This window comes from Varanus komodoensis, unplaced genomic scaffold (genome assembly GCF_004798865.1).
Source record: "Varanus komodoensis strain SLA01 unplaced genomic scaffold, ASM479886v1 scaffold48, whole genome shotgun sequence".
NCBI classification, from domain to species: domain Eukaryota; kingdom Metazoa; phylum Chordata; class Lepidosauria; order Squamata; family Varanidae; genus Varanus; species Varanus komodoensis.
In genome coordinates, this window is record NW_025336059.1 from 4,347,751 (window position 1) to 4,364,022 (window position 16,272).

The 16,272-nt window shown below is 47.8% G+C and overlaps 1 long non-coding RNA gene across 1 annotated transcript in view; it reads right to left on the bottom strand.

The window, feature by feature from the left end:
* Positions 1–16,272, bottom strand: part of LOC123030923 — a 26,502-nt gene continuing 10,230 nt past the window's right edge. The window contains exons 2-4 of the long non-coding RNA XR_006416196.1: positions 15,310–15,442; positions 3,621–3,716; positions 1–2,676 (exon numbers count right to left, since the gene is read on the bottom strand). This is a non-coding gene — a long non-coding RNA (uncharacterized LOC123030923). The remainder of the gene's footprint in view (positions 2,677–3,620; positions 3,717–15,309; positions 15,443–16,272) is intronic.

The window sequence follows — 16,272 nt, forward strand, 5'->3', positions numbered from 1 at the left end:
TGGTTTTTACATGCATTTTAATAGCGATCATCTTTGTAGACTTCCCTTCAGCTCTTGGGCAATATAAAAATATAATCAATGACATGAAACAGAATGATTATTAAGTCACTCAAGACACCTTCGGCTCAAACTCATTTAAGGTGGCCATTCAGCTCCTCGGTACTGGTTCTGGTCTATTCAAGAGTCTCGGGGATTTCATTTCTATAATTTAATGGAATCAGTAAATTTCCCAACTGTGCCACAAAAGAAACAAATTCGAAAAAGGGACTCCAATGATTCCATGATACCTACACATGGAAGAGCCTTATTCTGCCTTTTCATGCCTGGCCTGGCATAATATCTTGTCTGAGGTTGCTCAGGAAGCTTCAGAAAATTAGCCACTGCAGTTCCTGCTGCAAAGTGGGGGAACCCGGTGCAGATGCCCAGCTCTGAGGTCAGAGCACATCTGAACAAATGTGTGGCCACCTAGCATTGTTAAGAGACTGTCGGACTGTGGCAATCTCCCAGTGCCCTTTCTGAATGGATCTAAACCCTTTTTTCAGAACCTGGGCTCAGTTCCTCAAGTGGTCATGAGTTCCACAAGCACATTCCCTCCTCTGTCTCCCTCTGAACTGATGCAGCATTACTAAAAAGGACCAGTGTGGAAAAACAGTTGTCTCTACCTCACCGATGGCATCACGCCAGGCTGAAAGCGAGATGAAGGCAGACAGTCCAAATGGATCCAATTTTTCCCCTTGACAGGTGCATTTCTTCTGCATTACCAAGAGTCTGGATTATTATGATTCTAAATTAAACAGGCCGGGTGCCTTTTGTACATTTCTCCTCCACAGTTTACATTTCGGCCTGGAACGGCTGGCTTTTGAGTAGCATTTAAAATGACATTATTCATTCCTGCTCTTGGTCCTAGCCCAGCTCCATTTCTTTGTCTGTCTCTCTGTGTGGTGTGTGTGTGTGTGTGTGTTTGGGAAAGGCTCAAGGTAACCCTTCCATCCACAGGTCCCCATCCATCATGCCTGACTCACGAAATGTCACCACAGACGGGCCCTTGGCCAACCTGAAGAGCTGCAAGGGAGAGACAATTAATCTCCTCTCCAAACTTTCCATCTCGGTGCCTTGGATGGCGCTTGCAGCAGCAGCTCAGGTTTGCAGATTTCACTGGCTCTCCTGCACCCTGGGCATTTCTGTGCAGGCCACCTCGAAGCAACAGCTGGCTCTCTTCGCCCCCGGTCTGGCTGCACAGAAACCCCCAAACTTGCGGTCCAATGTGCATCCCAGCCTTTGCTGTTCTTCATGCCCTGATTCTTACATACATGCCATCTTTAGCATCTCCATGAAGCTCCGGGGAGGGGAGAAAAAGGAGATACGAGCACTGATAGAAACCGGCATCCATGCTCCAGTCTCTGGCAGTCCCCTTTCCCTCCCCTCCAAGATGCCTTTGCGGCTCGAGACAGGCAAACAAAGTTCTTTTCATGCTTGTGGGGTCCAAAAAAGGCCGGTGGGGTTTGGCTTTCAGGAGCCTAGCTCCAAATTCGCAGGATCTCTGAGCTGGGGCTCCAAAATTCCAGCGCCCACCATCTCTCATCATCTCCAGAGTGCCCCCTGGTTATTTTGCGTGGCAGGAGGTATGCGTTGGCATCCTTCGGCTCTGTAATCTCCCCGTCGAGCGTAGGAGGCATGTAATTCTCTCGGTTCACAAAGTGCCAGCCAGACATTCCGGTAGGATAGTGTCCCCGCTGTATTTTAAATCCCTGCCTTGCTTCTCATTTTGTTTTGGGCTCATGTTTCTGTTACATCCTGTAGCTGTAAACCTTTAAACTTCTATATTGTGTCTTGAAGCATGTTTTATGGTTTTAATTGTTGCGAACCGGCCTGAGAGCAATGTCTGTCAGGAGGGATGGAGCTGTAAGAGATACGATTTTAAAAAATAAGATAAAAAGTCATATAGGAATACCCAAAGAGCAAATTTGTCAAACATTGCTTGTCCGACAGCTTCTCCTCAGTGGTTAAGGCTTCCGACGTAGAACGTGCAGAACACGTAAATGTCGCGAGAAGGAGCACATGCATTAATGAAAACTCTGCAGGCATTGGGGTTGATGAGTCCTCCTTTTCCTCAGAGCAGCCCTTCACTAACAGAGCCATTAGCAACTTCGAGGCGCATGTAATTAGCAGGCAGTGGGTGTATTTCTGCCATTAATTTCCCTGTTATTACGGGGGAGGTTGTGTCATCCCTTCCAGAAGTCTTCTTAAACTCCGGCTTTATTTTTAAAGAATTGCCGCCCCATCTAATTTTCTGTGTGCCGCATAATCCTTGCATCTCTTGAACCCCAAGCTCTGGGTTTCCTCGATTGATTTGGTTGCTTGCCCAGCTGAAGTCTCTGAAATAGCATCCTACAAAGGGTTGTGTTTGGTCAAGAACAATGTTTAGCCTGATTGGGTCACATGCGCCACGGAAGAGGAGAGTCGTCACTTGCACAGCATAAAAAGACTACCCTGCATTGTCTATTCTACTCTGCTTTTCTGCATTGTCAAAAAGCGGACCAAGGGGGTTATGGATTTGATGACATTTGCATATGTTAAATTATCATTTCTTTTTGGAAGTGATCTTACCGTGCTCTTCAGTGAAGGCTTCCAGAGCACTTTAGGGAGAGCAGAAATGAGATAATCCCTGTATGAAACCTAAAAGGCACAGCACAAAAGGAAGGAGGAGTAGGAGGGAGAAGGAAAACAGCAACTTCAGGCACTAGATTTTTAGCAGTAAAGTTCATTAGGCCTTGGAGGCATGAGGCATGCTGGGAAACACAGGCATAAGGCACGCTGGGAGACCTGAACACAGGCATGAGGCATGCTGGGAATCAAACTGTTGTTATTATACATTTTCCATACCACCCCATAGCTGAATCTTTCTGGGCAGTTTACAACAGTGGATAAAACAACACAATAAAATATAATACAAATATCATTCAAAATGTTAAAATGCTAGGATAGTTTTCTGTCTAAATAACATAGAAACAGAGCGAGTCAGAAGGGACCTCCTGGGCCATCTAGTCTGACCCCCAGCTCCATCCGGTTCCGCTCATGACATGCCCACCATGTGCACGTCTAGCCAATCCTTGAACACCCGCACTGATGGGGCCTCAACGCCCTCTTGTGAAAGCCCATTCCACACCCTCGGGGTCCCGACTGTCAGGAATTGCTTCCTGGCATCCAAATTGGACCTTGGCTCCCTGAGCTTTGCTCCGTTGGAGCGCGTCCTGCCTTCCTCTGCAGGGGAGAACAGGTCTCTCCCCACCTCCGTGTGACACCCCCTCACATACCTGCATGTCGCCAACAGATCCCCTCTGAGTCTCCTCTTCTCCAGGCTGAAGAGACCCAGTTCCCTCAGTCTCGCCTCATATGGCATCCCCTGCAAACCGGCCACCAACCTTGTGGCCCTGCGCTGCACTGACTCCAAACTGGCTATATCCTTCCTGTAATGAGGGGCCCAAAACTGAGCACAATACTCCAGTTGCAGGTGCACCAGAGCCGTGTAGAGTGGCAGTAATAATAATAAGCATAGGAATGCTTCCTCATAGACGGATTGATATAATCAGATCTCTATATAGTTTGCTGCAGTTCTTTACCTTTAGATCAGGTTCGGCATTCACAGTCCTTTGGATGGAGAGCACCTTCCACAGACGGATTCGCCTTTGGCATTCCTTCCAAGTGAGGGCTGTTTCCTAAAAAGTAGGACACATGGCCACCGTATTTAAAAAAGCAAAAATACAAGAACTTTAAGACAGACTGACATTGATCACATTACCTGAAGGAGCGCTTACGTCCATATATGCCCGCCCGCCCCTTGAGATCAGCGGGAGAGGCCCTTCTCCGGGAACCCTCCATGAGAGACATCAGGAGGCAAAGTACCCGGAGGAGGGCCTTCTCTGCGGTGGTGCCCCATCTGTGGAATGCGCTCCCCAGAGAGGTCCGCCTGGTGCTGTCGCTATTTGTTTTTCGGCGCCAGGCGAAGACGTTTTTATTCAAATGTCATTTTAATTGTTAATAGTATTTATTCATTTTATTCTTTGGCCAGGGCGACTTAATTTATACTGTTAATTTATATTAATTTAAGGAAGTTTATTCATGGATGTGAGCCGCCCCAAGGCTTCGGCGAATGGGGTGGCATAGAAGTCTCACAAATAAATAAATAAATAAATAAATAAATAAATAAATAAAGTTTGCAAGCTTGCTAGTGGGGAGAATCCAGTCCTCTGCCTTTGAAGAGCCACGATCTGGTCATTATATGTTTTTCGGCGCCAGGTTAAGACCTTTTTATTTAATCAATATTTCAATAAGTTTTAATATTGAATTTTATCATCATATTTTAATTGCAGCCAGAGTGGGTCATTAATTAATTTATGTTATATTAGATATTTGTATTTTATTTCAAGCTGTCCTGAGGCTCTTGCAAAGGACGGCATACAACTATCCTAAATAAATAAATAAATGATGGTTCATAATTCGCATTTATGTTAATAAAGGGGCTTTTCTTCCCCTTGCAAAGAAACCCAGCGTGGCTCCATCTCATCCTCGTAACAGCGACCCGGTGAGATGAGTTCGGCTGAGTTTGTGGCTGGTCCAAAGACACCCCGAATTATCCCCCATAGCAGTTAACAAGTGCTGCCGCCCACCCTTGGGTTCCTCGGGGGCTTTTTCTCCCTGGCGACGGGCCATTCTTCTCTGGATCTGCCTCCCTGATGCTGAAGGCTGCGTCTCTAAGCAGCTCTGGGAGAAACGCGGAATGAACTTTTGGTCTGGTAAATATTTAGAGAAAAGCGGGCAGCCCACGCTTAGGTGGAAGCTTTCTTCCTCTGCGGTCTTACATCTTCGTGTGTCTTTATCAAGGCTTCCTCTCCTTGGTCTCACGGCCGAACAAGACAAAGCTTCCTTTGAGATTCCGGCCAAGGCAGCGAGCGCTGCATTACTGTAGCAAAAAGCCCCATCGCTTCTCCACCCGAGCATACCCGAAGCTTCGTCACTCCGAGCGGGTGGGTGGAATAGGTCATTCGCTTCGCTGCTCTTTCCTTTTGGGGCAAAAAAACCGGCTCAAAGAACAACAGATGCTTATATGCAAGAGAAGCACAGATTGTCTGGCTTTTTCCTTGTGGGGGGAACAGACCAAAAATGGCAAATACTTTCTCCACTCCAGCCGGGACGAAGTTTCTTTGGAAAGTTAGCAAGAGAAGGGCAATGGACTGGTAGAAGGACTGTGCCAAATGATGAGCCAAATAGGGCAAAACAATTTGAATTTGTGCGATGATTTACGGATTTTTATGTCTCACATTCATTAATTTCACTGGGGTGCTTTATGGCAGAAAGGTCAAACGGATTGGATCTAGAGTGGTCCTATGCCGATTAAAGAGTGCCCAACCAAAAAGACTTCTGAAGTGGGTTAAATACAAGCTAAATATTTATGGTTCATGGCCAGCCATTTCTGAAATTTCTGTATAACTGCTTCTGTGGATAATTGTCATCTGTTTACAAATATTTATGAGCATATATTTGGTATGCATGTCTTGCAAGCAATTCATTTGTTTTCTATAAGAAAATTGTATTCCCCCTTTTGTTTTGGTGACGTTTGCATTAAAAATATATAGAAACTGTAAAACAGAAACAAGAAGCAATCCTGCTACTGTACAAAGGCACAACTCGCAAAGAGGAAGGGATGGGGAGGGTAGAGGAAAGCTACAGACTAGGCCTCACCTGCCTTTTTCTCTTTCCTCAGGCCAGGCTGCTGGAATAGAAGCCAGAATCTATCTGCTGACAACCTGGGTGGAGCTCCGTAACATGTGGCTTGGCAGCTCTGCAAGTCAGCCATTGACCCAAATGTTGGACTAGCAAGACAAGGCGGTGCGGAGGATATGCAGGGCAGGTCTTGCCCAAACCTAAAGCCTTGACCTCAAATGCCCCCACAGCCTGAGCTGCAGGCACTCGGAAACCTTGGCTCCGACTTTCTGGGTTGGTTTGAGCTCCCGGCTGTGATTGAGTGGTGATGGAGGCCCTGAGATTCACCTGGCCCGTGTGTCTGCCGTTTGTTTATTTCAACAGGCACGTTTCTGAGTCAAGATTCCCCTGCAGGCCTCTGGCATCATGCGGTTTTCCATGACTCTACATGCTGAAGCCGTGTCAGGTGGGTGGGACGGAGAGGACCCCCTGGTCCAGGTAGGTTTGCAGAAAACATGGAGGGAATGTCCCAGGTTTCTGAGCTCTTGCGAGGGTCCTCTTTCACAGAGAGTCAGCCCGCTGTTTGATGGGCTATCTAGTCCAAATCTGCATGAAAGATGTAAAAAGTGGCTACTTTGTCCTTCTCCCAGGATGTGCATCAGAAGTGGCGATGTTTGTGTGGCTCCATGCCAGGGGTAGCTTCAGTGTAAATAAAAATTCTTTGCATATTTTGCAACAGATTTTCCAGCAGCTGAGGCATCGGTTTACATTCCTAGGGCCCGGTGCTGAAAATATTTGCTCGGAAAACCTACAGCTCTGCCAAGATGTAAAACGATTGTCAGGAAACGCTTCCTTCCTGCTAGTTAAGTGACTGTTAAATGACTGGCAGCATCATAGTTGGGCAGATGTTCACAGCCTCAAGAATGAAGAGAGCGTCCCAGAACTATGTTCTGTGTGCCTGATTTTAATTTTCACCAAGCCTTTTCACAAAGATTCTGGTGCAGTTAGGAGACAAGCCCGGGGAAGTCAAACCAGGGCCTGCAGGATGTGCAGCAATCCCTGGTTGAAACGTGGCATTGGAAGGATGAAGCCCAATTAACATGGGGCGGGGGGAGTTTCTGGGGTTTATTGCATTTTCTGGCGTGGCTGTGCTGATGTACCACTTCTGCAGATGCTTGACTGAATGGCACAAGGAGCTTCTAAGCAAATTGCTAGCATGCCGTGAGAAAGAAATCTGGCTAGCTGAAAACACCTCTGGCCCTCGGCTTTTTGGTGCCACATGGAAAAGATGTGCTGGTGGCCACCATGAGCTTCAGAAGGTGCTTGTTCGGCATCAGCCCCAGATAGATCCAAGCCCCGGCCAAGAGGTGGTCCTGTCGCGGCACTCCAAATGCTGCTCGAGTTCACTCGTGCTGTACTTTTCCCACAGTGCTCTGTGCCGATACGATGCTAGGGCCACTGGGAGAAGTCACGGGTTCAAGGCCCAGGTAGGGTGGCCTTGGGTCCTCTTTTGGAGAGGACTGTCCTCGGTTTGAAGGCACCTTCTGTCTGGCAGCCGCCCAGTCCGATTCTGGTTTAAAGACTAAGAACCGTATGAAAGAAACAGGAACAGATGGTTGTGGAGTCGTGTTTAGTGTGTTGGACTGCAGCCCAAGAGACCTGGGTTCAAGTCTGCACTTGGCAATGCGCCTCACGGGCTGGTCGCCAACTCGCGGCCTAACCAGCCCCCCAGGGATGTTGTAGGGGCAAAATGTGTGCAGGCTGCCTTGGAAAGGGGGATTTAAACAGAAGAAATGCATGGGAAAAAAGTGGTGCTAATAAACAATCTTTTTGCTAAGGTGAGTTTCCCTGTGTCTCTCTCTAAATTACAATTTTTATATTCGCATTTGCAAACAGATGTGCAAATTCAAGTTTCATGCAATTTGTGACCTCTTCTATTTTTGGTGGTTTTCATCCATTTCTGGATATCCGGTGGAGGGGGAGATCCTAGAACCCTATAATCATAAATCGTAGAGTTGGAAGGGGCCAGAAGGCCATCAGGTCCCACCCGCTGCTACTGAGGGACACCAAGACGCGCTATCCCACTGCCAAGCGACAAATAAGGAAATTCCAGTGCAGGAAGCTTCTCCAAATATTTCCTGTCCCTGTACAGAAGAATGAAACGAGCATATTCGATGATCCACAAAGAGCTGCACGAGCGACAAGGAAACCGCCTTGGCTCTTCTGGTGACCTCCACCATCCGGCGTTTGTCCGCAAGATCCCTGACATGTTTGAAGCAAGCTTTGTTTCCTCCGTTGATTTATTTGTTATAGCCAAGGAGTGCAGTGGTGGAGTTGGGGGAACGCAACGTTCTTCTTGCTGGAAGGTCGCAATTTGCTGATTTCGTATCTTCAGGGTCAAAAAGAGAAGCTGCATCTGGGATTTTTCTAGCCCCTTGGGTAAATATTGAATCTGGCTAGCGTTTGGAAAACACTGGGAGAGACATCAAAGGTTCATACTGTTTACTCAGCCAAACTGGGAGAAGAGCCGTTTGTTTTTGTTTTTTGAGTGGGGGCTTGGGGCTTTTTTATTATTTTTTGGCCCATCTTAAGAAGCAGCTCTCTCCAGTCCTGGGAAGTAAAAATCCTTATTTGTCTATTATAACAGAACACCCGAGCCTGAGGAAAGATGGCGGCTTCTGGCCCATTGTATCTGCTGTGCCTATCCTTGGAAGACTCGCCACAATTTATTTTCCACATATATGGTCCCAGCTGAACCAGGAAACTTTCGTGATCCTTCAAGAGGTCGATTATGCACTGACAAAGAAGAGAGGCAATGGATCCGTAAAAACAGAGGACTGGGTCTGCTAACTTGTAGGTGGAGATACAAATCTAGGAATTATGACTGCACTTGAAATAGAAAGAGCCCTTCCCACCAACAGAGAACTCTGTTCTTGCCTGGCGGCCTGCTAAATATGGATGTGCTGAGGAGAGATGCACAGACCCCGGTTGCCATGCCGATGATTCCATTATCCACAGACCGCATTTGGATGGCCTTGGAGCCAAGGTGCCTGAAGGAGAGGGCCACTCTTACCCAGAGTGTTCCATGTGTGATTCAAACACTCTTGAATCAATAGATGTGAAATGTGTACATTTCAAACGCACACACAACAAATGCAAACATGTGGGGAAATGCGCCTTATTACCCTTGCAAAAGGCAAAGCGAAACTCGCCGTCTGGCGCCGGCATGAGACAGAACGCACTTTGATCAAGTTTTGCTTGCATGCACCCTGACATTTGCACAGGTGAAATGCCTCCAGGGGTCCTGCCATGTTTCTCTCTTTCTGCAGCATCCCAGGGTTAGAGTCATCAGTGCCTCTTCTCCCTTATCCACAAGACTTGTGTGTCACAGGAAGCTATGTGTCACGCATTTCCTCTCTTTTGAGTAGACCCAAAGGAGTAAACATTGCGTGGTCACCCTTCCAGCCACGCTGCATTTCCCGGCACAGACGAGTCGTTTGTCGCGGCAAAATCCGAGAAGGGGAACAATGTGCTGGCAGTAAAATGTGGCCCCAAGGTGACCCGCAGGAGCCAGCTGGCCTGTATGTGATCTCATGCACACACAGAGTCCTTTTACGTGTTTCAAACTGACCTTGTTCTTGCCGAGTTCGTGGAACTGAGCAGCTGGAAGGGGACATTCAGGCCATCAAGCCCAAACCTCTGCCCAGTGCGGGAATCCAGTATCCCTGAAAGGTAGCTGTTTATTCTGGACTTAAATTCCTCCACTGATGGAGAGCTCAATTGGTTCATGGCTTTGAAGGTAAAGACATTTCCCTGATCTCCAACTATAATCTGCTTTCCTGCATTGCTCCATAGTAGGGAACCTTTCCGGGGGTGTCGGACATCTGGATCGCTCCTGCAAAGCTCTTAACGAAAGCTGGAAGAGATGAGAAGCTTCCCTTTGGGCTGCTCTTTTCTTGTCATCTTAGCCAAGCCCCCATTTTCTTGCATCTTATTTTACTGTTTGCTTTGGTCCGGGGAGCTTAGAAACCTGGCCCTGTTTTGGCATATTTTCACTGCCTCGTTTATGACCCTTCCTCCTCCTCCGCGACCCAACTCATCTTCAGTAGGTACCGAATGTTTCTTCACAGCAAAATCTGGCAGAGCAGGGATTCAGCTGAAAAGATTTGGACACGATCCCAAGAAACAATTATTTTTGGTCCCCTGAAGGGTGGAAAGGTCCCTGAAGGAATTCAGCAGGCCACGTGCTTATCTCAGCATCGGTCTTCTTTTCCCACTGGCTTCTATCCAAATCCCCAAACAGTTGTGAGAAATAAGGAAGAGGGCAAATTCGGCTGAAGAACTGTTTGGGGAAAAGGAGTCTAACCTATTAGTGAGCAGAAGACGTGTACATCAATGTCAAAAAACTGAAGATAGGGATGAAAATTAAATCGGTATTTTAAGAACCTCGCACACTTAAAATAAGTAATAATTATTATGCTTCTAGCAGTTCGGTGTTCAATAAATTATCACCACACTGCGTGTTCATTATCTTGGTTCAGCTACGAATGTTAGAACAACATGCAACTTTCAGAGGTGTTCAGTTGGATTTAGTGGTAATGCAACAGGCAGAGGTAAGTTTGAGAGACTTGTACTTATCCTGCGCCATGTGGAAGGCACAGGAAAGAGAATCCTTTTCACCTATCTGGCTTTGGGTGATTTGGTGGTGGGCAGAGAGAAGCTGAGAAAGCTTCTGGGTAGCTCACATTCTGGTCTCCTTCCCTCCCTACCCACCAAAACAGCCCCTTTCCATCTCTCTGAGGTTGTGTTCCCAACCTCAGAGCACAGTTCTTTCCATGTTTGGCTGTGAGGGAGAAGGGGACTGGATCTTGCATCCCCCTCTCCAAAACTGGAGCGTTGGTTCTCCTTAGATGGGAGAATCCGAATGATGCATTGGTCCTTCCCGTGCTGTCCAAGGGCCATCAATTTGCTCCCTGCATAAATTAAAAATATATTTCCCCTTGTGGTGCTTTTAGAAACACTCCCTTGCAGGAATAGCACATCTCCAGTTTGCTTCCATTCAGTTTCTCACAGTTCCAGCCTTAAGCTCCGTTTGGCTTGTTCCTTCAAACTGCCCCATTTTGAAATCGTGCTTGACTTTTAGTGTACAACTCAGTTCACTTGTGGTGGAGGGAGGTGTAAATTTTGTAGCTTTCCATACAAATTCAGGCCAGGAAAATTTCTCGCGCATCCTTGCTCCCTAGAGTCACAATCCCACAAGCTTAAAATTGCAATCCAGTACATATTGACCTGTGAATGAATCCCATTTGTGTAAGAAATGGTAAGTTTGCACATAACCTAAACAACCGCACATTAAATCAACCCCACTCTGTTTGTTTGCTCTCCCTCCTCTTTCCAGGCATGTTATAATTATTTATAGTTATAAATATATAATAGTTATATATATATAACTATATATATAATAGTTATATATATATAAGTATATATATAATAGTTATATATTTTTTAAATGGAAAATGGCCGAGGGCAGAGATCAGTCATTTTTTTCTGTAAAACGCTCTTGAACCCATGGCCACAATCTAGAACCTTCGAACCTGGCTGGAGTTAAGCCCCAGTGGACCAGACTCACTTGGCATGTATGAGATTGAGCTGCAATTGAACAAAAAAAGATTAATCCAGTTTAGCCGCTGGGTGGAAGGCAGGCAGTTAATTTGGGGTGCTGGCAGGTCTTTTCTCCTGCCGCCCAGCAGAAAGAAAGAAAGAAAGAAAGAAAGAAAGAGAGAGAGAGAGAGAGAGAGAGAGAGAGAGAGAGAGAGAGAGAGCGCGCGCGCGCGCGCGAGCGAGCGAGCGAGCAAGCTAGCTAGCTTTTTCCAAAGGCATCATCCCTGTAGCCTTTTCTGGAATTCCTGCCTCATTCCAGGTGCTATTGGACAACCCCTCCGGCACAACGACTGCCTTCCTGAAGCAGAACTGGGAAAACACGGCCAGCCCAGAACTTAGCTTGGTTGCCTGCACTTCCGTAGGGCGAGACTAATCTGTGTCGACAGGACTTGCATCTTGGCTGGAAGAAAAGCAGACGTGGATCCTTCCTGACAGCGAGGCTCAACCGCGACCGGAAAATGTGCACTGACGGAGGGGGTGAGGCTCCCCAGAGCAGTTCTTGGTCTACCTGGACAGCTGGGGATGCTTCCGCTCTGTGTGACGACGGCTTTAGGCTCCTCAGGTTTTGCTTCTCAGCCACCTCGTTGGTTTGAGTGCCGTCCCAGTCGTGTTTGCAAAACAGGCCGTGTCGAATTCCCACTCTGTCAATGCCTCTTATCCTGAGACAGATCCAAACCACGAACACCAGCCCTCCCCAGCCAGGGACCCTCCAAAAGTTTTGGAGCACAAACATGGAACTGTGCTGGCTGGGACTGATGGGAGTTGACATCCAGAAGGGCTGAAAGGGATAAGTTTGAGGTGATGGTTCAGGTGCAGATTCTCCAGGATTTCAGGATCTGTTGCACCATACCTGGAATGGGCAGGATTTGAACCTGGGCCGAGGCAGAAGAATCCATGCAGCTGAGCGTCCGCAGAACTCCAGGTTCTGCCCTCAAGTTCAGGCTGCCTTGTTCCTGTTTTCAACGGCAGTCTGTTTTTCTGCTCATCTGCATGGGAAATGTTGTCGGAAAGGAGCTTCATTCTGCACGATGGGTAATCCAGCGTGGTGGGTTTTAACCAAGCCTGCAGATCAGCCATTGCAGGAGAGATACCGGAAGCTGTCCAGCATTGTGCCAAGCGTCTCCCCCCACAAAGGAAAGGCATCGCTGAGGCATCTTTCCTTCTTGATACAGAAGGAAGTAGAAAACTGCCCCGTTGCTACAGGTGAAAAATTAGAGGAACACGTATCTGCTTGTTCTGATGTTGATTTATGGCAGGCACCTCGAGTCAAAATGAGCTGTGAGTTCCAACGAATTCAGCCTCCATCCTCGGTTATCAAAACAGGGTGATCTAGTATACCCTGAGTCTTGTCCAGGATGCCGCCTTCTTGGCACATACACATGGTTTAGTTTCCCACCATGCCTATCTGACCAGAAAACGTTCAATGCTGGAACATCTCCTTTTTCCAAAGAAAAGTGAACTGTTTTGTCAGCCTCGTGGAGACAACACGTGCATCGTTCTTATTTTCCAAACCCCCATTTTAATTTTTTTTTTTTAAGGGAAACGCAAGTAAAGAAGCATTCAGGCCTTTCTCGGAAGAAATATGCTGGTGCTCGTGTCTGCCTTTGGAGCTGCAAATGCGAGTCACAAAGGGAAGCGGAGCAGAATCCTTATGGCTGGGACATGGCTGATGCAATCCTAAATGTGGGACCTTTGTGGGATCCTAGGCCTGGAAGCTGCCGTACGCCATGTGTGGCCTTCCCCAAGGCAGTCGTGGTTCGGCATGTGGCAGGGGCCCAGAACCTGGCAGGGGTCCACCCGCAAGATCCAGCCCCCGGAGCTGCACTTCCCTCGGCCATCACGACTGTTCGGCCTCCTAACGCTTGCGCTGGCTGGATAATGCTGGGATGAGGATGCCACGGCTGGCTTGCTCCCTGGAGCACGGTATGCGAAGCAAGCTGGTGGCACTGGAGGTGAGAAGGGGGCTTCTTGGAGGGGTCTTGCCGGGGGTCCCGGAAGAGCCGAAAGGGGTGCAAGCGTCCCCTTCCAAGTGGAGCGGCGCTCATCCTGAGTCTTGGATTTAAAAGCTCTTGTACTTATATTTTTTGCCAATGGGCTACAGAGAGAAATGGAGCAAGAGGGAACAAAATAGCAATTTAAACAGCACGTTGACGGAAATACGGTGCTGTTTGTTTCTTAGATTCTACTCTGGGCAGATTGCAAAATATAATAACAACAATATACACGATCAACATGATACATCTTAGCAATTATATCACAAGCATAAAATCACAATGATCAGAGAAACAGCCCTGCAGTAAAACCACACAATAACTTCAGTTCTTAATAAAAGGCGCAGTAGCGCAAGAAGTAATAAACACCATAAAATCTTTTAAATTATCTTAATGAAAATATTGGATAAATAAAAAGACTAGAGAAGTCTAGAGAGAAGGTACCAGGCAAACCTTTTCGGGAAGACTGGTGACCCTCTTTGGAAGGGACCAGTCCAAAACTGGGAGAACTGGGAGGGGAAGTAAAGACTCTACTGGAAAGCTTTCTTGCTTTGTTTTGCCAAACGTCCAAGGTCCCCCGGCTTGGAACAGTGCGGCAAAAACAGTTGCCCAAGAAGGCAGCCACAGAATTGTGGCACAAGGTGCTTCCAAGCACATGCTCCGATCAGGACCAGAACTGGATTCGTGCACAGCGGTTTACCAGCCGAACAAGCAGCCCCACTGTAACCACTAGGCCATACGGTCCCTTGGCACTTTGCCCTCACAAAGCAACGTGCAATCTTCACTTGCTCTAGTGAGGCACGCGTGTTAGAGGGGAAGATCACATTCTCTGTGTCAGCCCGGTGCAAACCTCTCGGGTTGAATCGGGGGCGCATCCTCCCAAGTTGGCACCTTTGAGAAACAGGGACATGGCCCTGGGTGACATTTTCCCAATGAATCGGGAGATCAGGTTCCCTTGCGCCCTGGAGATGCTGGAACTCTGCTCTGTTGTGCACCAACAAACCTGCCTCTTCCAGTCATGAAACCGAAACTGCAAACCTGAACTCGTGTCAGAGCGCTGGGAGCCAGCCGGCCGTGGGGGAGGCGGAATGTTTTGCTCTACATACCAAGTGGGAGCTGGGCCCGGAGCGGACAGCCCTGATCTGTTTTCCTCTGCACAAAGCCCCCCGTGTCCCTTCTAGCCTGGAATGAAAGCATGCGCTCCTACCCTTCGGCTAGAGCCAAGGAAGTGACCGCATCTGCGGAGCAGCGTAAATAACATTGTACGCGTCCCGTTTCCAGGCACGCCAAGTTTCTCTTCTCTCCAAAGGACACCAGTGCCATCCATAAATGTACAAACTGCTCCTGGCGGCTCCGGGCCAGGCTTACTGCTGCAGGATGAATGAGGGGTGTCGTGATATGAAAGGCATGCCCAGGAGGAACCTCGGCAGCCCTAGGCGCCTCCGCACACCAGTCCCCGAGACCTCTGCCCTGCCCAGGCTCTCCCCATCGCAACAGCGCACCCACTCAGCCTCGCCTTTTGCCCAGGACCGGCTGCGTGTTTGGGGCTGGGGGTTATAAATCGATCCCACCAAAGAGCGCCTTTCCTTTCTTCCCCTTCTACAGCGCTCCGTTCGCAGCACTTCACACTCAGATCACATTGCCTCCTGCCAAGCCGGAGCTTATGCCAAGTCTGGGACAGAAGATGACAATCGATACCATGCAGAGGCGTGTTTCAGTTCCCATGGAAAGAACACCGGCGTCCAAAAATGCTTCTGTTCCTGCACGCCTTCACTTCGGTGGCCATTTGGGGTTGTTCTGGCCTTCTGGAGTCTCCCCCCTTCCAGTGCTTCCCCCCCCCTTCCAGTGCTTTTCTCCCCCCCCCCCCTTCCACTGTGAAGGATAGTTTTGGGGGCAACATCAAAGACGGCTGGTAGGTCTTCCAGGCCAGAGTGGAGGGGAGGTAAAAATGTTTTACCTTGAACACCAGAGTTTTGCTTTCTTCTTCTCTTAATATACCAAGTTCTTCATGCAGAAAAATCTCCCTGCTCTTCAGAGCCTGAGCCAGATTCTTCACCTTCCTACCTGGGAAGGCCAGTCCTGGAAGACACCTAGAAAAAATGCAAGCTCTTATTCAGGCCAATAGCAATGTACCACATTTCTATGCCCCCTAAAAGCCAAGACCCTTTCACAACATTTTGCATTCCAAGCTCCCCGCTCTCCTTCAGGATGAAGGCTTCCACGAGGCACCAAATGGCCTTTCTGTTTTCTTTGGGTACCTTGGAAACAAGAGATATCAGAAAACAAGGGCTATTTAAAATTGCTATAAATTGCTGTGGGGATAAAGAGATTTGATGAGTATTAAAGCTTCTTTCTTCCCACCTTGCAATTGATTCAGGACTTGATGCGATTTTAATTCGGTATTATTATATCGATTTGTTTCTGGATGTATTTCTCCGTGCCTCCGGCTCAGCTACTGAAAATTTATCTCAGAAAGACAATGGGAACATTTGCCCACCTGCATTTCAGAACAGGATGCGAAGGGTTTCCGCTTTTCTAAATGAATGGACAGCAACCTTCTAATGGTGAAGACAATGTTTTACCTGTATGCCAGAAATTTGCGTTCTTCTTCTCTTAATATACAAGTTTTTGGTGGAGGAAATCAGGCAGGCGAGTAAACAGACAGTTCTCGCATCTGAACCCGTTTCCAATTACTTCACAAATCGCAACTCACCGTTCACAATCTTTGCACACAAACACACGTCATTTTTGGCTGAAATTGTTCACTTTTGTTTCCAGTTTGCCATTTCGTTCCAGAGAGTGTCGGCTGGTTTCCTTTAGCCCTGATCGAAAGAGGTGGAAACATACCTGATAGCTAGTAGCCACCAGCCACCTGCGTGCCTTAAGACACAACCCAGTGCAGAAAGGATGTTTCCCATGA